Below are 23,732 nucleotides of genomic sequence, written 5' to 3'. Positions count from 1 at the left end.
CTTTCTTCGTGTTTTGGATCTGGATTGGTTTTGCCAAAACCACCCTTCCGTGTTTTGGGTTCTGGGTTTTGTGTTTTGGATCTGTATTTTTTTGAAAAAAAGCATAAAAACAGCTAAAATCACAGAATTTGTAGGTTTTTCTGCTCCTATGCTATTATTAACCTCAATAACCTTAATTTCCACTCATTTCCAGTCTATTCTGAACACCTCACACCTCACAATAGTGTTTTTATGTCCAAAAGGTTGCACCGAGGTAGCTGGATGACTATGCTAAGCGACACGAGTGGGCGGCACAAACACGTGACCCATCTAGGAGTGACACTGCAGTGGCAGGCAGGATGGCAGTTAGAAAAACTAGGCCCCAAACTGTACATAATGCAAAGAAAAAAAGAGGTGCAAGATGGAATTGTCCTTGGGCCCTCCCACCCACCCTTATGTTGTATAAACAGGACATGCACACTTTAACAAATCAATCATTTCAGCGCCAGGGTCTGCCACACAACTGTGGCTGAAATGATTGGTTCGTTTGGGCCCCCACAAAACAAGCTGGCAATTAATGTGTCCCTGCACAAACTGGCTCTACGGAGGCAAGATGTCATCCTCATCCTCCTCATCCACCGATTCCTCACCCTCTTCAGTGTGTACATCCTCATCCTCACAAAGTATTAACTCGTCCCCACTTGAATCCACCACCACAGGTCCCTCTGTACCTTCTGGAGGCTGGTCTCCCTGGAAGAGCTGATAATTCATTTTGATGAACATCATCTTCTCCACATTCTGTGGAAGCAACCTCCTACGCCTTTCGCTGACAAGGTTCCCGGCTGCACTAAACACTCTTTCGGAGTACACACTGGAGGGGGGGCAACTCAGGTAAAATAGAGCCAGTTTGTACAGGGGCCTCCAAATTGCCTCTTTTTCCTGCCAGTACAGGTATGGACTGTCTGACATGCCTACTTGGATGCTGTCACCGATGTAATCCTCCACCATTCTGTCAATGGTGACAGTATCATATGCAGTGACAGTAGACATGTCAGAAATTGTTGCCAGGTCCTTCAGTCCGGACCAGATGTCCAAACTTGGTCCTGCCTGCCCTGCATCACCGCCAGCGGGTTGCTTAGGATACCTAAGTTTTTTCCTGGCAGCCCCAGTTGCGGGAGAAAATGAAGAAGGAGCCGTTGACGTGTCACGTTCCGCTTCAGCTGACAGTGTGTTCACCAGCAGGTCTTTGCACCTCTGCAGGCTTGTGTCGGCCGGAAAGAGAGACACCACATAGGCTTTAAACCTAGGATCGAGCACGGTGGCCAAAATGTAGTGGTCTGATTTCAACAGATTGACCACCCTGGAATCCTGGCAAAGCGAATGAAGGGCTTCATCCACAAGTCCCACATGCCGAGCGGAATCGCTCCGTCTTAGCTCCTCCTTCACTTTCTCCAGCTGCTTCTGCAAAAGCCTGATGAGGGGAATGACCTGACTCAAGCTGGCAGTGTCTGAACTGACTTCACGTGTGGCAAGTTCGAAGGGCTGAAGAACCTTGCACAACACGGAAATCATTCTCCACTGCGCTTGAGTCAGGTGCATACCCCCTCCTTTGCCTATGTCATAGGTGGATGTATAGGCTTGTATGGCCTTTTGCTGCTCCTCCATCCTCTGAAGCATATAGAGGGTTGAGTTCCACCGCGTCACAACCTCTTGCTTCAGGTGATGGCGGGGCAGGTTCAAGAGTGTTTGCTGGCGCTCCAGTCTTCGGCACGCAGTCGCTGAATGGCGAAAGTGGCCAGAAATTTTTCGGGCCACCCAAAGCGTCTCCTGCACGCCCCTGTCGCTTTTCAGAAAATTCTGCACCACCAAGTTTATTGTGTGAGCAAAACATGGGACGTGCTGGAATTTGCCCAGATGTAATGCCCGCACAATATTGGTGGCGTTGTCAGATATCACAAATCCCCAGGAGAGTCTAAGTGGGGTAAGCCACTGGGCGATGATTTCCCTCAGTTTCTCTAAGAGGTTGTCGGCGGTGTGCCTCTTACTGAAACCGGTGATACACAGCGTAGCCTGCCTTGTAACGAGCTGGCGTTTCTGAGATGCTGCTACTGGTGACGCTGCTGCTGTTGCTGCGTAAGGTGATACATCTACCCAGTGGGCTGTCACAGTCATATAGTCCTTAGTCTGCCCTGTTCCACTTGTCCACATGTCCGTGGTTAAGTGGACATTGTGTACAACGGCATTTTTCAGGACACTGAGGACACTTTTTCTGACGTTTCTGTACAGTCTCGGTATCGCCTGCCTAGTGAAGTGGAATCTAGACGGGATTTGGAACCGGGGACACACTACCTCCATCAATTGTCTAAATCCCACTGCACTAATGGCGGATACCGGACGCACGTCTAACACCAACATAGCAGTCAAGGCCTCAGTTATACGTTTTGCTTCAGGATGACTGCTGTCGTACTTCATCCTCCTCGCTAAGGACTGTTGGAGGGTCAATTGTTTAGTAAAAGTAGTGGTGTTCCTACTTCCTCTCTGGGATGATGAACGACTCCCAGCAGCAGCAGCAACAGCAGCAGCGGCAGCAGTAGGCGTAGCAATGCAGGATCCTCCGGAGGAATCCCGGATAGGAGAGTCAGTCATGCCAGTGATATGGCCTGCAGGACTACTTCCGATCCTGACTAAGGAGGAAATTGACGAGGAGGGAGTTGACGGTGTGGTTTGCAGGCGCTTGGATACAACAGGACAACGGGATTTAGGTGTCCCTGGACTGCTTACGGTCTGAGCCAAAGTTTCTGAACTTGACAGTAACTTTTTATGAACGCGCTGCAGGTGCCGTATAAGGGAGGATGTTCCTAGGTGGTTGACGTCCCTACCCCTACTTATTTCACCTTTACATATGGTACATATGGCAAGACAGTTGTTGTCCGGATTTGGATAGAAATATTGCCAGACCAAAGAGGTGGAATGTTTGGTCTTCTGCCCAGGCATGACCGTGATGGGCTTTTTCATCCCACGGACAACAACTGTCTCCCCCGGAGCCTGATTTAAACAAACCACATCACCATCAGAATCCTCCTCGCCAACTTCCTCCTCAGCGCCAGCTACACCAGTATCCTCATCCTGTTGTACTTCAACAGTGACATCTTCAATTTGCATATCAGCAAGTGGACTGTGGGTGCTCCTTTCAGCACTTGCAGGGGGCGTGCAAATGGTGGAAAGAGCCACCTCTTCCCGTCCAGTGCTGGGAAGGTCAGGCATCGCAACCACCACCACACTTGGACTCTCTTTGGGGATTTGTGATATCTTCTTAGAAAGCACAGTTCTTCGCTGTGCTTTTGCCAGCTTAACTCTTTTGATTTTTTTAGTGGGAGGAGTGCTTCCATCGTCATGTGAAGCTGAACCACTAGTCATGAACATACTAGGGATCGACCTTAGCCGTTCCTTGCCACTCCGTGTCGTAAATGGCATATTGGCAAGTTTACGTTTCTCTTCAGCTGATTTAAATGTCTTTTTCAAGGTCATTTTCCTGAACTTTGCCATTTGGGATTGTATGTGCCCTCTACTATGACATTGGGCATCGGCCTTGGCAGACGACGTTGATGGCATGTTATCGTCTATGTCATGACTAGTGGCAGCAGCTTCAGCACTAGGAGGAAGTGGTTCTTGATCTTTCTCTATTTTATTTTTATCGGAGAAAGTTTGGTCCTCCATTTATGTTATATCGATTTGATATATACGTGCGGCTAAACACAGAAAATAAATTTTTTTTTGGTTCGGACTGGAGTGTACTTTGTGGGTTACAGCACCCTTTAACGGTCAAGCCAGCCGGCCCTTTACTTATGACACAGGCGCACTCTTGGCACTACTTTGTTGATGCACGTGCGGCTACTGCGCACACAATTCACAAACACAGAAAATAATTTTTTTTTGTTTTGGACTGGAGTGTACTTTGGGGGTTACAGCACCCTTTAACGGTCAAGCCAGCCGGCCCTTTACTTATGACACAGGCGCACGCTTGGCACTACTTTGTTGATGCACGTGCGGCTACTGCGCACACAATTCACAAACACAGAAAATAATTTTTTTTTGGTTTGGACTGGAGTGTACTTTCGGGGGTTACAGCACCCTTTAACGGTCAAGCCTGCCGGCCCTTTACTTATGACACAGGCGCACGCTTGGCACTACTTTGTTGATGCACGTGCGGCTACTGCGCACACAATTCACAAACACAGAAAATAATTTTTTTTTAGGTTTGGACTGGAGTGTACTTTCGGGGGTTACAGCACCCTTAACGGTCAAGCCAGCCGGCCCTTTACTTATGACACAGGCGCACGCTTGGCACTACTTTGTTGATGCACGTGCGGCTACTGCGCACACAATTCACAAACACAGAAAATAATTTTTTTTTTGGTTTGGACTGGAGTGTACTTTCGGGGGTTACAGCACCCTTAACGGTCAAGCCAGCCGGCCCTTTACTTATGACACAGGCGCACGCTTGGCACTACTTTGTTGATGCACGTGCGGCTACTGCGCACACAATTCACAAACACAGAAAATAATTTTTTTTTTGGTTTGGACTGGAGTGTACTTTCGGGAGTTACAGCACCCTTAACGGTCAAACCAGCCGGCCCTTTACTTATGACACAGGCGCACGCTTGGCACTACTTTGTTGATGCACGTGCGGCTACTGCGCACACAATTCACAAACACAGAAAATAATTTTTTTTTGGTTTGGACTGGAGTGTACTTTCAGGGGTTACAGCACCCTTTAACGGTCAAGCCAGCCGGCCCTTTACTTATGACACAGGCGCACGCTTGGCACTACTTTGTTGATGCACGTGCGGCTACTGCGCACACAATTCACAAACACAGAAAATAATTTTTTTTTGGTTTGGACTGGAGTGTACTTTCGGGGGTTACAGCACCCTTTAACGGTCAAGCCAGCCGGCCCTTTACTTATGACACAGGCGCACTCTTGGCACTACTTTGTTGATGCACGTGCGGCTACTGCGCACACAATTCACAAACACAGAAAATAATTTTTTTTTAGGTTTGGACTGGAGTGTACTTTCGGGGGTTACAGCACCCTTAACGGTCAAGCCAGCCGGCCCTTTACTTATGACACAGGCGCACGCTTGGCACTACTTTGTTGATGCACGTGCGGCTACTGCGCACACAATTCACAACCACAGAAAATAATTTTTTTTTGGTTTGGACTGGAGTGTACTTTCGGGGGTTACAGCACCCTTTAACGGTCAAGCCAGCCGGCCCTTTACTTATGACACAGGCGCACGCTTGGCACTACTTTGTTGATGCACGTGCGGCTACTGCGCACACAATTCACAAACACAGAAAATAATTTTTTTTTAGGTTTGGACTGGAGTGTACTTTCGGGGGTTACAGCACCCTTAACGGTCAAGCCAGCCGGCCCTTTACTTATGACACAGGCGCACGCTTGGCACTACTTTGTTGATGCACGTGCGGCTACTGCGCACACAATTCACAAACACAGAAAATAATTTTTTTTTGGTTTGGACTGGAGTGTTCTTTCGGGGGTTACAGCACCCTTTAACGGTCAAGCCAGCCGGCCCTTTACTTATGACACAGGCGCACGCTTGGCACTACTTTGTTGATGCACGTGCGGCTACTGCGCACACAATTCACAAACACAGAAAATAATTTTTTTTTAGGTTTGGACTGGAGTGTACTTTCGGGGGTTACAGCACCCTTAACGGTCAAGCCAGCCGGCCCTTTACTTATGACACAGGCGCACGCTTGGCACTACTTTGTTGATGCACGTGCGGCTACTGCGCACACAATTCACAAACACAGAAAATATATTATTTTTTTAGCACTTGGGGGGAGCACCCCTGATGGACAGAGCACCCCCTGGACAACACTACAGCACCCCTTTAGGACTGGGACACTGCACAGGACTTTGGAACTGACTGCACAACACAGTCCAGCCAGCCCCTATGGACTTTGAAGTAGTGGACACAGCCCCTATTAACAACAGCAGCACAGCACAACACAGCCAGCCCCTATGGACTTTGAAGTAGTGGACAACAGCAGCACTACACTACACTACACTACACAGCACTAACTCCCACCCTCCCTCTTCACTGTCCACAGCCGAGTGAGAAAATGGCGCCGACGCGGGTACCTTATATAGGATCCAAAACCCGCGAGACTCGGAAGGCGGGATGATGACGTTTTGCCTCGATGTCAGATCCGAGTCAGGCGGGAAAAGTCGAGCCTGACTCGGATCGGACTCGGATCGGGGGGGCTCGGGGGGGTTCGGATTTCAGAAATCCGAACCCGCTCACCCCTAATATATATATACATACATATATATATATATATATATATATATATATATAGTGTGTGTGTGTATGTGTGTATATATTAGGGGTGTGCACCGGCCACTTTTCGTGTTTTGTGTTTTGGTTTTGGATCTGGATCTTTCTTTGTGTTTTGGATCTGGATTGGTTTTGCCAAAACCACCCTTCCGTGTTTTGGGTTCTAGGTTTTGTGTTTTGGATCTGTATTTTTTTGAAAAAAAGCATAAAAACAGCTAAAATCACAGAATTTGAAGGTTTTTCTGCTCCTATGCTATTATTAACCTCAATAACCTTAATTTCCACTCATTTCCAGTCTATTCTGAACACCTCACACCTCACAATAGTGTTTTTATGTCCAAAAGGTTGCACCGAGGTAGCTGGATGACTATGCTAAGCGACACGAGTGGGCGGCACAAACACGTGACCCATCTAGGAGTGACACTGCAGTGGCAGACAGGATGGCAGTTAGAAAAACTAGGCCCCAAACTGTACATAATGCAAAGAAAAAAAAGAGGTGCAAGATGGAATTGTCCTTGGGCCCTCCCACCCACCCTTATGTTGTATAAACAGGACATGCATACTTTAACAAATCAATCATTTCAGCGCCAGGGTCTGCCACAACACTGTGGCTGAAATGATTGGTTCATTTGGGCCCCCACAAAACAAGCCGGCAATTAATGTGTCCCTGCACAAACTGGCTCTACGGAGGCAAGATGTCAACCTCATCCTCCTCATCCACCGATTCCTCACCCTCTTCAGTGTGTACATCCTCATCCTCACAAAGTATTAACTCGTCCCCACTTGAATCCACCACCACAGGTCCCTCTGTACCTTCTGGAGGCTGGTCTCCCTGGAAGAGCTGATAATTTATTTTGATGAACTTCATCTTCTCCACATTCTGTGGAAGCAACCTCCTACGCCTTTCGCTGACAAGGTTCCCGGCTGCACTAAACACTCTTTCGGAGTACAAACTGGAGGGGGGGCAACTCAGGTAAAATAGAGCCAGTTTGTACAGGGGCCTCCAAATTGCCTCTTTTTCCTGCCAGTACAGGTATGGACTGTCTGACATGCCTACTTGGATGCTGTCACCGATGTAATCCTCCACCATTCTGTCAATGGTGACAGTATCATATGCAGTGACAGTAGACATGTCAGAAATTGTTGCCAGGTCCTTCAGTCCGGACCAGATGTCCAAACTTGGTCCTGCCTGCCCTGCATCACCGCCAGCGGGTTGCTTAGGATACCTAAGTTTTTTCCTGGCAGCCCCAGTTGCGGGAGAAAATGAAGAAGGAGCCGTTGACGTGTCACGTTCCGCTTCAGCTGACAGTGTGTTCACCAGCAGGTCTTTGCACCTCTGCAGGCTTGTGTCGGCCGGAAAGAGAGACACCACATAGGCTTTAAACCTAGGATCGAGCACGGTGGCCAAAATGTAGTGGTCTGATTTCAACAGATTGACCACCCTGGAATCCTGGCAAAGCGAATGAAGGGCTTCATCCACAAGTCCCACATGCCGAGCGGAATCGCTCCGTCTTAGCTCCTCCTTCACTTTCTCCAGCTGCTTCTGCAAAAGCCTGATGAGGGGAATGACCTGACTCAAGCTGGCAGTGTCTGAACTGACTTCACGTGTGGCAAGTTCGAAGGGCTGGAGAACCTTCCACAACACGGAAATCATTCTCCACTGCGCTTGAGTCAGGTGCATACCCCCTCCTTTGCCTATGTCATAGGTGGATGTATAGGCTTGTATGGCCTTTTGCTGCTCCTCCATCCTCTGAAGCATATAGAGGGTTGAGTTCCACCACGTCACAACCTCTTGCTTCAGGTGATGGCGGGGCAGGTTCAAGAGTGTTTGCTGGTGCTCCAGTCTTCGGCACGCAGTCGCTGAATGGCGAAAGTGGCCAGAAATTTTTCGGGCCACCCAAAGCATCTCCTGCACGCCCCTGTCGCTTTTCAGAAAATTCTGCACCACCAAGTTTATTGTGTGAGCAAAACATGGGACATGCTGGAATTTGCCCAGATGTAATGCCCGCACAATATTGGTGGCGTTGTCAGATATCACAAATCCCCAGGAGAGTCTAAGTGGGGTAAGCCACTGGGCGATGATTTCCCTCAGTTTCTCTAAGAGGTTGTCAGCGGTGTGCCTCTTACTGAAACCGGTGATACACAGCGTAGCCTGCCTTGTAACGAGCTGGCGTTTCTGAGATGCTGCTACTGGTGACGCTGCTGCTGTTGCTGCGTAAGGTGATACATCTACCCAGTGGGCTGTCACAGTCATATAGTCCTTAGTCTGCCCTGTTCCACTTGTCAACATGTCCGTGGTTAAGTGGACATTGTGTACAACGGCATTTTTCAGGACACTGAGGACACTTTTTCTGACGTTTCTGTACAGTCTCGGTATCGCCTGCCTAGTGAAGTGGAATCTAGACGGGATTTGGAACCGGGGACACACTACCTCCATCAATTGTCTAAATCCCACTGCACTAATGGCGGATACCGGACGCACGTCTAACACCAACATAGCAGTCAAGGCCTCAGTTATACGTTTTGCTTCAGGATGACTGCTGTCGTACTTCATCCTCCTCGCTAAGGACTGTTGGAGGGTCAATTGTTTAGTAAAAGTAGTGGTGTTCCTACTTCCTCTCTGGGATGATGAACGACTCCCAGCAGCAGCAACAGCAGCAGCGGCAGCAGTAGGCGTAGCAATGCAGGATCCTCTGGAGGAATCCCGGATAGGACTACTTCCGATCCTGACTAAGGAGGAAATTGACGAGGAGGGAGTTGACGGTGTGGTTTGCAGGCGCTTGGATACAACAGGACAACGGGATTTAGGTGTCCCTGGACTGCTTACGGTCTCAGCCAAAGTTTCTGAACTTGACAGTAACTTTTTATGAACGCGCTGCAGGTGCCGTATAAGGGAGGATGTTCCTAGGTGGTTGACGTCCCTACCCCTACTTATTTCACCTTTACATATGGTACATATGGCAAGACAGTTGTTGTCCGGATTTGGATAGAAATATTGCCAGACCAAAGAGGTGGAATGTTTGGTCTTCTGCCCAGGCATGACCGTGATGGGCTTTTTCATCCCACGGACAACAACTGTCTCCCCCAGAACCTGATTTAAACAAACCACATCACCATCAGAATCCTCCTCGCCAACTTCCTCCTCAGCGCCAGCTACACCAGTATCCTCATCCTGTTGTACTTCAACAGTGACATCTTCAATTTGCATATCAGCAAGTGGACTGTGGGTGCTCCTTTCAGCACTTGCAGGGGGCGTGCAAATGGTGGAAAGAGCCACCTCTTCCCGTCCAGTGCTGGGAAGGTCAGGCATCGCAACCACCACCACACTTGGACTCTCCTTGGGGATTTGTGATATCTTCTTAGAAAGCACAGTTCTTCGCTGTGCTTTTGCCAGCTTAACTCTTTTGATTTTTTTAGTGGGAGGAGGGCTTCCATCGTCATGTGAAGCTGAACCACTAGTCATGAACATACTAGGGATCGACCTTAGCCGTTCCTTGCCACTCCGTGTCGTAAATGGCATATTGGCAAGTTTACGTTTCTCTTCAGCTGATTTAAATGTCTTTTTCAAGGTCATTTTCCTGAACTTTGCCATTTGGGATTGTATGTGCCCTCTACTATGACATTGGGCATCGGCCTTGGCAGACGACGTTGATGGCATGTTATCGTCTATGTCATGACTAGTGCCAGCAGCTTCAGCACTAGGAGGAAGTGGTTCTTGATCTTTCTCTATTTTATTTTTATCGGAGAAAGTTTGGTCCTCCATTTATGTTATATCGATTTGATATATACGTGCGGCTAAACACAGAAAATAATTTTTTTTTTGGTTTGGACTGGAGTGTACTTTCGGGGGTTACAGCACCCTTAATGGTCAAGCCAGCCGGCCCTTTACTTATGACACAGGCGCACGCTTGGCACTACTTTGTTGATGCACGTGCGGCTACTGCGCACACAATTCACAAACACAGAAAATATATAATTTTTTTTTTGGTTTGCACTGGAGTGTACTTTCGGGGGTTACAGCACCCTTAACGGTCAAGCCAGCCGGCCCTTTACTTATGACACAGGCGCACGCTTGGCACTACTTTGTTGATGCACGTGCGGCTACTGCGCACACAATTCACAAACACAGAAAATAATTTTTTTTTTGGTTTGGACTGGAGTGTACTTTCGGGGGTTACAGCACCCTTAATGGTCAAGCCAGCCGGCCCTTTACTTATGACACAGGCGCACGCTTGGCACTACTTTGTTGATGCACGTGCGGCTACTGCGCACACAATTCACAAACACAGAAAATATATAATTTTTTTGGGTTTGGACTGGAGTGTACTTTCGGGGGTTACAGCACCCTTTAACGGTCAAGCCAGCTGGCCCTTTACTTATGACACAGGCGCACGCTTGGCACTACTTTGTTGATGCACGTGCGGCTACTGCGCACACAATTCACAAACACAGAAAATAATTTTTTTTTTGGTTTGGACTGGAGTGTACTTTCGGGGGTTACAGCACCCTTAACGGTCAAGCCAGCCGGCCCTTTACTTATGACACAGGCGCACGCTTGGCACTACTTTGTTGATGCACGTGCGGCTACTGCGCACACAATTCACAAACACAGAAAATAATTTTTTTTTTGGTTTGGACTGGAGTGTACTTTCGGGGGTTACAGCACCCTTTAACGGTCAAGCCAGCCGGCCCTTTACTTATGACACAGGCGCACGCTTGGCACTACTTTGTTGATGCACGTGCGGCTACTGCGCACACAATTCACAAACACAGAAAATATATTATTTTTTTAGCACTTGGGGGGAGCACCCGTGATGGACAGAGCACCCCCTGGACAACACTACAGCACCCCTTTAGGACTGGGACACTGCACAGGACTTTGGAGTGGACACAGCCCCTATGGAGAACTGACTGCACAACACAGTCCAGCCAGCCCCTATGGACTTTGAAGTAGTGGACACAGCCCCTATTAACAACAGCAGCACAGCACAACACAGCCAGCCCCTATGGACTTTGAAGTAGTGGACAACAGCAGCACTACACTACACTACACAGCCCTAACTCCCACCCTCCCTCTTCACTGTCCACAGCCGAGTGAGAAAATGGCGCAGACGCGGGTACCTTATATAGGATCCAAAACCCGCGAGACTCGGAAGGCGGGATGATGACGTTTTGCCTCGATTTCAGATCCGAGTCAGGCGGGAAAAGTCGAGCCTGACTCGGATCGGACTCGGATCAGGGGGGCTCGGGGGGTTCGGATTTCAGAAATCCGAACCCGCTCACCCCTAATATATATACATATAAGCTATTTATGAATATTAGCGCAACACCATACAAGTGTTCATATACTGTATAAGGACTAGCTATCTTACTTGCCAACTCTGGATACCTTGCCAGAGCGTGGATAACACATGTTATTTGTGGGTCATTCTATTACTACATATATTCTATCTATTAGTGGTTGTGATAATTTAGAGCTATATAGGATTATTTAGATTCTATATTTTTTATATCAGAATATTTATCACAGAGCCATTCTAGGAGATTATAGATTGGCCAATTCGGTTATGCCCTTTATGGTAATTAAAGGTGGTCACTCTCGACACAGTGGAAAATTTCCCACAAAACATCATATTTTTATTAGATTTGTGAGCCCATATAATATAATCATATTGATCTGTTACTAATATCATGTGATACTACGAATTATCTTCTGGAACCATTTGAAGGAATAATCACAGGACAAGTTATATTGAGATAATAATGTTTTTTATTTATTATTTTCAAATGATCACATATTTTCTTTGTATTTCTACTTATCACAATACTTTGCTGGCTTTAGATAACTCATTTATGACCTTAATACAAGTTATGTTTTATTTCTATCTATCTGGACACTCATAAGTTTAGATATAATATACTTACACAAGGTATAATCTATCCAGTGAGTGCCCCTTATGGGAATACTTTTTCTTTGTGCTGTACAATATTTTATTTTTATTCCCAGGTGCAGATCTGCCTACAACAAAATTGGGTTTATTTTGTCCCTCAAATTCAATTGATTAAATATGGATTGGAATGGATGATTATTAAAACCTATGACAATACTAGAGGTCTGTGTGGAGACTTTTTTCTTTTGTGTATAAATACCAGTTCAGCCAGATTTTGAAGCATTGTATACAGTTTATGGGCCTTCCGTGTGGTGATTTTGGCACCCATTCCTTCTGGATTGGGGAGGCCACTTTTCACTGCTGCAGTGGGGCTCCTTGCTTCTGACATACAGGCATTAGGTAAATCAAAGTTGGGAGTTTATCATCATTATTTTAAACTAAGTAAAATGCTTTGAGCCACTTTATTGTTTTGACTTTGCAACCGGAGAACTAGCTACTCTGTGCTTTGCAGGGGTCTGTGAGGAATTTGTTATTTTCCTACAAAGGCATTGACCAGTTCTCCCCTTATTATTGGAAGGATCCTAGTAGGTTTTTAATTTTTTTTCATCTGGTTATCATCTCCTTTTTGTTTTCTACAAACTTCCTCCCCCATCCTATTGTTTGTTAGTGTGATTCAGATTCAGCAACTGTAATTGGTGTGTTGGGGTTATTTTTTTTAAAACATGGTGTTTTGCAGGACATTTTGATTCTAACCACATTTGTATTTTTGTGCATTTTTATATATTCTGGGCTTCTATAGCAGCTGTGGCCCATGACACCTTTCTTTTTCCTCAGGCTTTGAATGTACAATGGTTAGGTTTTCGGGGGATTGTTTTTTAGGGAGTTCTGAAGAGTCATTTGTTGGATGCAGTACAGTCTTTTAAAGTACCTACAGCATGGGCAAAAGTTTTGAGAATGACACAAGTATTGGTTTTCACAAAGTTTGCTGCTTCAGTGATTTTAGACCTTTTTGTCAGATGTTACTATGGTATACTGTAGTGAAATTACAAGCATTTCATAAGTGCCAAAGGCTTTCATTGACAATTACATTAAGTTTATGCAAAGAGTCAATATTTGCAGTTTTGACCCTTCTTTTTCAAGACTTCTGCAATTCGTCCTGGCATGCTGTCAATCAAATTCTGGGACACATACTGACTGATGGCCACCCATTATTGCCTAATCAATGCTTGAAGTTTGTCAGAATTTGTGGGCTTTTGTTAGTCCACCCACCTCTTGAGGATTGACCACAAGTTCTCAATGGGATTAAGGTCTGGGGAGTTTCCTTGCCATGGACCCAAAGTTTCAATGTTTTGTTCCCAGAGCCACTTAGTTATCACTTTGGCCTTATGGCAAGGTGCTTCATCATGCTGGAAAAGACATTGTTCATCACCAAACTGTTCTTGGATGGTTGGGAGAAGTTACTTTTGGAGGATATTTTGGTACCATTCTTTATTCATGGCGGCATTTTAAGCAAAATTGTGAGTGATCCCATTCCCTTGGTTGAGAAGAAACCCCACGTATAGAAGGTCTCAGGGTGCTTTACGTCTTATCAACTTTACATTAAAATAAAACACACATAATACAAAGAAACTAGTTGAAAATACTCCAATAGGGAAAGTGTATATAAACATCCTTAAAAAACAATGTGGCCTTAATGTCTTGGAACATGATGTCCACCACATGCCTCACAATTAGTTCATGTTTCTCTCTAGCCATTAGCTGAGTGTCATACATGAGATAGGAGAGGGACCGGAAGAGGCAAGCTCCATCTCCTGTGATCAGGGCTGCCATCAGATATTGTGGGCCCAAGACTGACAAAATAGTCAGGCCCCCATCCCTTCAAATCCCCTTCCCCTGCCAATTTCAAATCCACCTTTTTTTCATGGTCAACATTTGCACTTAAATTGCCTTAGTAAATACATTACATGAAAGCTAACACAATTAAGTACAGGGGAAAAAAAACAGAGCTGAAAAGGTAATTTTATCTGATTTCAGAGTCATTTTCTCCTGACCAGAAATGTGTTGCTTATTAAAGGGACCAGGGACAGATCTGGCAACCTTGATTCCCTGCCCATCTTTTTCCCACTTACTTACCTTAACTCCTTGACTGAGTTTTGGCTTCTTCATTTATCCACTTCTCCCCCAGCAGAAGCTGCTCCTCATGGCGCCGCAGCTCTTCCGACCTCTCCCCCCAATGGCGAGGCGTGATGTCATGATGCAACGTGTGGAGAATCCAAAATAAACTTTATTGAACATGGACTGGCGGGCCTCAGCATCAGCGCGTCCTGCTGTAAGTTGGTCGAGCGGCTTCTCTGCTCCTTTTACTTAATGGGGACCAGGTCAGGGGCGGCAGGCGGTAGCAGGCAGCAGGCCCCCCTCTTTTGCTCAATGGGGTAGTGCGGGGTTGCGGACTGTGCTGCAGTGCTACAAACCAGTGGAACCCCTTGTTCTGTCAGTGTCCAGGCCTGGGACTGGAGTCCCGGCAGTCCCTCTCTGATGGCGGCCCAGCCTGTGATGGAGACAGTGGTGTGAGGCACCATTTCCCCTTTAACATTCAAAAACTCAGTTGCCCTGTTCGAGAAAAAGAAATATCAACATACATAGCAAGTGAAGTATCCAAATGGAAATAACCTAGTGAAAGTGTTAAGTACTTAGCAGTGGCGACTCCAGAGGTGGGGATGGAATGCAGTCCAATATTTAAATAGCTGAGCCACAATAACTGCCACCCCAAATGCTGCCAAACATCACTGGCAGTTGGTGCAGCTTCCCTATTTATAAATTGGACTGTGCTGCAGCCCCACCTCTAAAGCTGCCACTCAACCCTGATGATGAGCTTCCAGTCCTACAGCACTTGGAACATGTTGCCTTGTCACCCAATCACCTTGGTTGAATAGAAACATTTTGCCACTTTTCACCCCCTTAACAGGTCAAATTTTGAAAAATTCCTGCTTAGTGGGTGCTTACATCATGGAAGGAATATACTCCTGAATTTCATTTTTCTAGGTCAAAGAGTTTGGGCTGTGCATTGATGAGCCATTCAGTCAGGACATTGCACAGGGTGAGGAAACATTTTAGACCTTTTCACCCCGTTAGGAGTAAAAATTTAGAAAAATCCCCGCTTAGTGGGTGCCTACGTTATGGAAGGCATATACTCCCCGATTACATGTTTCTAGGTCCAGTGGTGTCAGCACATTTTTATATATATATATATATATATATATATATATATACAGTCAGGTCCATAAATATTGGAACATTGACAGAATTTTCATATTTTGGCCTCTATTCACCACCATAATGGCTTTGAAATGAAACAAACAAGATGTGCTTTAACTGCAGACTTTCAGATTTAATTTGCCTCCCACTATTTAAGGGGCCAAAAGTAATGGGACTATCAACTCAAAAGCTATTTCATGGACAGGTGTGGGCTATTCCCTCGTTATTTCATTATCAATTAAGCAGGTGAAAGGTCTGGAGTTGATTCTAGGTGTGACATTTGCATTTTGAATCAGTTGCTGTTGACTCTCAATATGAGATCCAAAGAGCTGTCACCATCAGTGAAGCCAGCCATCATTTGGCTGAAAAATCAAAACAAACCCATCAGAGAGATAGCAAAAACATTAGGTGTGGCCAAATCAACTGTTTGGAACATTCTTAAAAAGAAAGAATGCACCGGAGAGCTCAGCAACACCAAAAGACCCGGAAGACCATGGAAAACAACTATGGTGGATGACAGAAAAATTATTTCCCTGGTGAAGAAAAACCCCTTCACAACAGTTGGCCAAATCAAGAACACTCTCCAGGAGGTAGGTGTATATGTGTCAAAGTCAACAATCAAGAGAAGACTTCACAAGAGTGAATATAGAGGGTTCACCACAAGATGTAAACCATTGGTGAGCAACAAAAACAGAAAGACCAGATTAGAGTTTGCCATACAACATCTAAAAAAGCCATTACAGTTCTGGAACAACATCCTATGGACAGATGAGACAAAGATCAACTTGTACCAGAGTGATGGGAAGAGAAGAGTATGGAGAAGGAAAGGAACTGCTCATGATCCAAAACATACCACCTCATCAGTGAAGCATGGTGGTGGTAGTGTCATGGCGTGGGCATGTATGGCTGCCAATGGAACTGGTTCCCTTGTATTTATTGATGATATGACTGCTGACAAATGCAGCAGAATGAATTCTGAAGTGTTTCGGGCAATATTATATGCTCATATTCAGTCAAATGCTTCAGAACTCATTGGACGGTGCTTCACAGTGCAGATGGACAATGACCCAAAGCATACTGCAGAAGCAACCAAAGAGTTTTTTTAAGGCTAAAAAGTGGAATGTTATGCAATGGCCAAGTCAATCCCCAGACCTGAATCCGATTGAGCATGCATTTCACTTGATGAAGACAAAACTGATGGGAAAATGCCCCAAGAACAAGCAGGAAGTAAAGACATTTGCAGTAGAGGCCTGGCAGAGCTTCATCAGGGATGAAACCCAGCGTCTGGTGATGTCTATGTGTTCCGGACTTCAGGCTGTAATTGCCTGCAAAGGATTTGCAACAAAGTATTAAAAAGTGAGAGTTAGATTTAGGATTGTTTAGTTTGACCTATTACTTTTGGCCCCTTAAAAAGTGGAAGGCACATATAGAAACCGTTGTAATTCCTACACCGTTCACCTGATTTGGATGTAATTACCCTCAAATGAAATCTGAAAGTCTGCAGTTAAAGCACATCTTGTTTGTTTCATTTCAAAACCATTGTGAAGGTGAATAGAGGCCAAAATCTGAAAATTCTGTCAATGTCCCAATATTTATGGACCTGACTGTGGCACTCGAGAGTCTTCTTGGAAATGTAGCAAATAATTTTATTGCTGATACATCGACGTTTCGGGACAATACGTCCCTTCCTCAGGATGCAAAAGACAGAATAACATACACAAACAAACAACGAGATTAAATAGCTTACCATTCAGGACGCGCGTTGCTCCATTTGCTTGTCGCGCCGGGGCTCAGACCGGAACTAGGTCAACATGACTCGCCGGAAAGATCCTCCGTGTCACGTACCCACGTGGTCCCCACCGGGGCTACGGCTGACGAGCAAATGGAGCAACGCGCGTCCAGAACGATAAGTTATTTAATCTCGTTGTTTGTTTGTATATGTTATTCTGTCTTTTGAATCCTGAGGAAGGGATGTATTGTCCCGAAACGTCGATGTATAAGCAATAAAATTATTTGCTACATTTCCTAGAAGACTCTCGAGTGCCACCTCTGTGTATCGTGTATGGTGGGGACGCTGTTCGCTGTAAGGAGGGCACCGGAGCAAGGAAGCTTCATTACTATACTGTGAGTGCCGGATCATCAGTGTTTTGTTATATATATACCCACGTGGTCACCACCGGCGCTACGGCTGATGGAGGTAACAAGCAGCCCAATGGTTGTCATGGTGATGAAATAAACAAAATACAAAATACAAAAGAGAACAATTAATGAAAACAAACAGATCGACGTTTGAACTGACCTCCTACAATGCCTCCATCAAGATGTTTCATCGCATGGTTGAATCTTTGCCATGCAAAATAGATACCCCTTTTTGTCAGTCTAACTTGTCACAGGATAAACAAGCTGCCCTAAAAGCATTGGGTCAAAGACAAGACATTATTATACGGGGGGTTTCATCGTCATCGTCATTATGGACATTGCTTATTATAGAAATGAATGTCTAAGATTATTAAGTTATGTAAATACCTACTGTACCTTGCCTAGAGACCCTACTAGCGAACATAAACAACGTTTAGATGCTTTGCTACATCTAGCTGAGAAAGAGGGACATATTTCAGGCTTTTTGTGTAAAAAAAATGATTACTGAGTTCCCCATTGTACCGCTTTTTTACGCTATCCCTAAAATTCACAAAGATCCACAAAGGCTTCCTGGTAGACCTATCATCTCAGCCAGGGGGTCCTTGTGTGAATCTATTGCCACTTTTGTCGATATGTATTAACAGCCTTGTATACAGGACACTTTTTCATACTTAAAAGATTCAACGGCACTATTACGACATTTATCGCTAATTGATATACTTCCATCTGATGTCATTTTGGTCACCTTAGATGTGACTAGTTTGTATACGAGCATCCCGCATGAGGCGGGTATTCGTGCAGTTGAAAGGCTGTTGGTTAATAATTCCAAATTTGAGGGTCCCGATTTACAATTTTTCTTATCTCTCTTGGAATTTACCTTAAATTACAATTATTTTCTATTTGATGGCGTTTTCTATAGACAAAGGACGGGATGCGCTATGGGTTCTGCCGCGGCTCCGTCCTTTGCCAACGCGTACATGTGGGAGGTAGAGAGGAGTTTGTTTTTTGACCATGCTGCTATTTCTCAGTGCATGTATCTTTACTATCGATACATAGACGATTTATTAATCTTCTGGAGTGGAGATGTCAACATACTATGGGGCATCATAGATCGCCAAAATGCATCATCGAGTCCCATTAAATTTACATCTCATTCCAGCATTAATGAGATTCATTTTGTAGATGTTAATATTAAAATCATGAATGGACGGATTCAAACTTCTCTGTTCGTCACACCCACTGACAGAAATAATCTTTTACGGTACGATAGTTTCCATCCTCGTAATACTGTATATGGCTTACCTTATTCCCAATACATTAGAGTATGCAGAATCACCAGTGACAGGGAGGAAACAATTAACCAATTGGAGATCATGACTAACAAATTTCTTGATAGGGGTTACCCGAGGAAAGTTTTGCAGAGGGCACAAACCAAAGCCCTCTCTTTAAACAGGGAAGACCTATTACAACCGAGGGTTAAAAAGGGTCTTCAACATAAGGTGCCCTGGATTAATCAATTTAATGTCACAAGTAAATGTGTATCAGCTCAAGTAAAGCAGCTATGGCCTTTGGTCACTACTGACCCAGAAATATCTCTGCTGCACAACACTAAGATAATGCCCAGTTACACACGCAGTCGCAATATTAAAGACATTGTCACAAAATCTGACATTACACCATTCAAGACTCAAGTAAAAAATTTTCTTAGCCATAAAACAGGCTGTTTTAAATGTCTTGGATGCACTACCTGCAGTTTTATGCAGGTAGGTAATTTTGTATCACATCCGTATTCAGGGAAGAAATTTAGTATCAACTGGCCGTTGTCTTGTAATTCACGTTTTGTGGTGTACGTTCTGTCTTGCCCATGTGGCTTGCACTACGTGGGCAAGACAGAACGTCAGTTTAAAGAGAGGATGGCGCAACATCGGGCTGCTATTAGAGCTGCCCTCTCTTCGGGCTCTAGTGAGCAGCCTGTTGCCAGACATTTCACCCTGTTGAGACATGGCATTGCGACAGTTCGATATAAAATAATTGATCAGGTGCCAAGTTCATTGAGGGGAGGCAATAGAGCCAAAAGGCTTTTGCAACTTGAATCTTCCTGGATCCACAGGTTGGACACATTGGCACCACGTGGGCTTAATGAGTCAATGGGCCTAAATTTTTTCTTGTAGTCACAGATGGTTCTATAGTTTCTATTGCAGTTTTTACTACTGTGGTATTCATTATTATCTCTTCTTTCTAGCTAGATAATATATTGTGACATTAGTTTGTCAACATAATGGGATTTTTTTGAGAGGCGAGGTCTGCAGCTAAAAGAGCATAATGTCTCTACGAAGCGGACTTTATAGATTACTTTTATTATATATTTCTGAGCCTTATATCTTATGTGGTCTTAGAATGTTCTGCAATTAGATATTTCTTTTTCTTTTTCTATATCTGGTTCACACTAATTATATTTTATTAATAGTTGCAGTAATATAGGTCAGGTTTTTTCCTGGCAGTATTGAGGTTCATTGATGCACATATTTAGGATTTAAGAATTAATAATACGATGTCAGTAGCACGCTAATTGATTTTTGTATTTCACATATTTGTATGATACATTAAGCACATGTATCAGTACACTATCCATTTATTAAGCAACAGTTTTTTTTAACACACCCACTGTTTGTTATAGACATGATCACAGTTTAAAGTTTTTCGTATAATTAAGCCAGCATTATGTCTTGCACATTCTGTATCACTGTTTGTTTTTATTAATTGTTCTCCTTTGTATTTTGTTTATTTCATCACCATGACAACCGTGGGGCTGCTTGTTACCTCCGTCAGCCGTAGCGCCGGTGGTGACCACGTGGGTACGTGACACGCAGGATGTTTCCGGCGAGTCCTGTTGACCTAGTTCCGGTCTGAGCCCCAGCGCGACGAGCAAATGGAGCAACGCGCGTCCAGAACGATAAGCTATTTAATCTCGTTGTTTGTTTGTATATGTTATTCTGTCTTTTGCATCCTGAGGAAGGGATGTATTGTCCCGAAACGTCGATGTATAAGCAATAACATTATTTGCTACATTTCCTAGAAGACTCTCGAGTGCCACCTCTGTGTATCGTGTATGGTGGGGACGCTGTTCGCTGTAAGGAGGGCACCGGAGCAAGGAAGCTTCATTACTACACTGTGAGTGCCGGATCATCTGTGTTTTGTTATATATATATATATATATATATATAATGACATGATTTTATATGCATATATATATATATATATATATATATTTCCAGACATATTAAGCTCAGTAATGTACAGCATTTGATATTTATTAATGTCAAACAGTGTATTTTCTTTGTTTTTAAACACTCACACATGACCTAGATTCAACATTTCCTATTGTGTATGATCAGCAGAACAGAATTCTCCCATACATGTACTGTACCTCCTCATAGAAGCAAGAAAACCACAACTTGTCTGGCGCATTTCAAATGCTGTATGTATCCTATCACTGTGGAAAATTGATTTCGGCTTAGCCTTCAGAACACAAGTGACATCTGAAGGACATTTACAGATGTCTCTACTGTTGTTTATTTATTTGTATTTGTAAGACAATTTCCCAACAGACAATAACATTGACTCACTGGGGTACACTGCTCTGTCCACATCTGGTGTGATATATATTTATTTATGAAACTAAAGTTATCAATGAACAGACTCCTATTACAGCATATTGAAAAAGTTCCACTAGAAACAAGAAAAATACAGTACATTTTCTATATGAGTTAAATACAGTAAAGATAATAACGATTACTGTGTCACTGGATGTCATGATCATACTGAATGAAAGAAATCAGGCAGAGGCAAAGTAGGTTGCTATAAAAAAATCAGTTGAGGTCTTGTCCATTAAGTAAGTCATATTTGTGTATTGTTTTTAAATGTTTCTCTTCTGCATCCCCAAAAGCATTATATTTAGAAATCATTAGTGTAGAGTGTGTGCCAGACATATGTGTTTTCTCTATGTCCCTCTGAGACTTTTCAATGAACATTGAGCTACAGTAATGCTGCCCATCCACTAGGCGATTAAACCTAGCGATGGAGTGATAACGATGGTCATTATCGCTCCATCGCTTGGTAATCGCCCGCAAATCAGGCAGTAAAAGGTTAAAAACGACCAGCGATGCGCACGCCCGCTGGTCGTTTTTAACATCAATCATTGCCCGAACATGACGGTCAACCTGATGACCGCCGTGTTCAGGGATGATTGATCTGCATATACTGAACGTCTGAACGTTCAGTGTATGCAGTTCACCCCACAGGAGACGATGGCGTCGTAATCGTGCCATCATCTCCCGCATCGCCTAGTGGATGGGCAACTTAAATCAGAACTTGGAAATAATGCAACAGATGCAGGACACATGTCATCTCAGTGGGGTGGATGATGAAATGCTAGCTCATGTTATATGAACAGCATGATAAACATATGGGCATTAAATCGATAAATATGCTCCTACAGTGGCATGATTAAAGTTAGAATGTCCACATGGTTAAAATGCTGTAAGTAGCATTTTAACCGTATCAGGATTCCGTCGCCAGCTTTCCGGCATTGTAGACATTCTTTATCAGCAAGGAAAGATGGATGCTGCAAAGACACCTAGAAAATACCACTTCTCTCTGAAAAATGTAAATATGTAATATTAGGGATGCGGTCAATATCCCAACCGCGGGGAATCTGGAGCTCAAAATGCCAGCGCCGGAATCCCAACCACCAGAATCCTGAAGGTAAGTAGTGGAGTTAGGGGAAGACTTAGCGTTAGGGTTAGTCATTAGGGGGGTTAGGGTTAGACACTAAGGGGTGAGATTTAGGGTGCGAGGAGGGGAGGGGAAGGTTAGGTTCAGGCACTATTGGGGAAGGTTTGGGTCAGGCACCGAGGAGGGAGGGTTAAGGTAGGGAGAGGGGGAGGGTTAGGATACTACCGACAGGTGTCGGTATTCTAACTCTGTCGGGATGCCGGCGTTAGGATTCTGACCGCCGGAATCTAGTTCACCCGCACCCATTACCCATCCCATAATATATATGTACGCATACATCTATGTAATTTCAGCCTCTCATACTAAAAAAAAACAAGCAATAGATAATGAGCAAAAATATTAACACAAATATTAGGATCAAGATCTCTGGGCCTGATTCATTACAGATCGCAACTGCGATCGCAACTGCGATTGCAATAGCGATTATGCATGCAGTCACACTATGATAGTATGATAATCCACTGCGATCGCTATGCCGTTGCAGCACAACAAAAGGGCGCCCACTTTACCTTACACACATTCGTAATACTTAGCAAAACTTATACCAGCTCTAACCTTACTCAGAAATTGCTAACCTCACCAGATGCAGTGAATACATAAGCTACGTATGGCATCGCATTGGATAATTTATGCACGCCCATGCAACGCTGTTCAAACGCACTCTTACGTCTGCTTTTCACCGACCACCCCCAGTCACCTCCCCCAAACGGTACTTGCTGTCAATCACTCTGTGATGGGTCTGCATAGTCACTACGAACGCAGTCCCAATTGGCCAATTGCGTGCTTAATTGCAGTTGCGATCGGTAATGATTCAGGCCCTCTGACCTGAATAATACAAATTGTGAATGGATGATAGGACACATACAGAAGCAGAAAGCATGGTAACAAGTGCTAATATTAACAATGGTTTAATCACTGACAGCTTCATGATGTACAGTATGGTATAATAATGTGAGTTCTTGGTAGCACAAGCATTTGCCTTAGCTAGGAGCATTATTTACTACATATATAATAAAAATAAAGGGAAAATTAAAGTAATCATTAACAAAATTTCAAATTTGGCAGAAAATAAGAACAACAAAAGCTAGCATATAGTAGCCAGCAGATTGACTAACTAGAAAGATACACAGACCATAAAACAACTCACGCCAAAATCAATATCTGATCAATAGTCTGTCATCTCCTTAGCACTTTGCTCTCTGTCTCCATGTAGTTCTGCTATGTGTTACATGATTTATTTTTTATATAACAAATTCTTGACTATTTATCAGCACAGGGTATATTACCTTTTCCTTTATTAGCAAAAATA

This window comes from Taudactylus pleione, unplaced genomic scaffold (genome assembly GCF_031769625.1).
Source record: "Taudactylus pleione unplaced genomic scaffold, aTauple2 ptg000095l, whole genome shotgun sequence".
NCBI classification, from domain to species: domain Eukaryota; kingdom Metazoa; phylum Chordata; class Amphibia; order Anura; family Myobatrachidae; genus Taudactylus; species Taudactylus pleione.
This window is presented reverse-complemented; position numbering follows the sequence as displayed.